The 1,821-nt window shown below is 41.7% G+C and overlaps 1 pseudogene; it reads left to right on the top strand.

The window, feature by feature from the left end:
• Nucleotides 1-458: 458 nt before the first annotated feature.
• Nucleotides 459-622, top strand: LOC133767371 (small nucleolar RNA SNORA70; annotated as a pseudogene).
• Nucleotides 623-1,821: the final 1,199 nt, after the last annotated feature.

A 1,821-nucleotide genomic window follows, 5' to 3' on the forward strand; every position in this document is an offset into this window, starting at 1 on the left:
TGAAAAATAAACAAAGCTATAGAGGGTTCATATTTTGGAGCTGAGCTGTCCAGCACATGGGTCCTTAACCACCTGTGGCTACTGGGCACGTGACACATGATTCATCCAGAAGGACAGCAATGCTAAAGACCCTCTTTTTGTAGCATAGTACATTTATCATTGCCAGGAACAGCAGGGATTGAAGGTGAGTAGGCAACTGTGTCAGATGTAAAGCACCACGAATACTGAGCTAAGTGAGTGTGTAGGCTCTGAATTCTCTGGATTTGGCCTCAAGGTGTTGGTGAATGTGGCTAACCTCTTACTTTTTATGATGAGTTTGGGATGTCTCTGGGTTTTTGCCCTTTAGCATTTTCCAATAGAAAATCACACGTACTGCATATACACTTTGAAATTTTCCTGTAGCCTCATTAAAAAGGCAAAAAGAAAAAAAAAGGATATGGGTGAAGTTAATTTTAATAATACATATTTATTGAGCCCACTATATAGAAAATATTATCATTTAAAAATGCAGTCAAGGGGTGTAGTGTGCAGTGGCTGCAGACAGCAGGCTCCTGTATGGAACTTGGTCCTGTATGCAACCTGTTGCTCATGTGGTTTGCCTAAGGGACCTTTAGAGACAGCCTTTTCCGGTGGACATTCATGCCTCTGACTGCATGCTCTTCCTAGTCTGGCCTCCAGGCAGTTATGTGGGGTGCCTTTGGCCAAGGGTTACATTGGCCAAGGCATCATGCTACATAGCAAGGAAAATGTGGTGGGGGCCTTTTGCAGGGCCAAGTTCAAGTTCCTTGGCTGCCAGAAGATCCACATGTCAAAGAAATGGGGCTTTACCAAGTTTAATGTGGATGAATTTGAGGACATTGTGGCTGAGAAGCAGCTCATACCAGATGGCTATGGGATCAAATACATTCCCAATTGTAGTCCCATGGGCAAGTGTGAGCCCTTCATGCATGAGGACTTCCACTCTTCTGCCCTCTCCTTAATCATATAACCAATAATAAATTCTGTTCTCTGTAAAGACAAAAAGCAGTCAATATAAAATGGCTAATGAGACATTGTGCATTTGTTTGTACTAAGTTTTTGAAATATGCTGTGTATTATACTTCTAGCACACTCCAAGTTGAACAAGTCACTTTTCAAGTGTTCAAGAGTCAGATGTGGCTGCTGGCTACTACACAGGATGGTGTAACATGTTAGCTTTAATCCTCCAAAAGGCAAAGGAAGATGCACAGTGGCATCTAGCATAAGGGGAAAACACACCATACTTATGTTCAAGTCTGTTAGACATCATACTAAGATGTTGAAATGGACTTCTCAGAAACTTTATGAACCTAGCTGATGTGTATCTCTAGAAGTCTAACTAGAGGTAAAGGCAGGAACAAACTTTGTTATCTAATGATCAGGTAAAATGTGCTAGGAACAGTGCCAGTTGCTTTACATATATTATTTCACTAAATTCTCACAATGGTGTTTTGATGGTTATTATGGGCCCATTGAAAGTTGACAAGACTGAGGTGCAAAGGAAGTATGGCGCCTGCCTAGAGAAACATGGAGGCAAGTCCACAGTGGAGCTAGAATCCCATCTGAGCCACACTGCCTGTCTGGCTGACGTGCGCTCCTCCACCCTAGGACTTTGGACCACCCTAAATCCATGTAGATTGAATCTCAGATTTACCAAAAATGCTTGCCATTCAGCCCTCTAAAAAGGTGAAAAAACATGCACACCACAAAATTTCCATTTTCAGTTTTTATTTTCTAAGTTTTATGGCTTTTGATACTTTCAGAACTAGCTGTGAAGAAAAACAAAGACAGTCATCTTGTCGG

Source organism: Lepus europaeus, chromosome 9, assembly GCF_033115175.1.
Source record: "Lepus europaeus isolate LE1 chromosome 9, mLepTim1.pri, whole genome shotgun sequence".
NCBI lineage: Eukaryota > Metazoa > Chordata > Mammalia > Lagomorpha > Leporidae > Lepus > Lepus europaeus.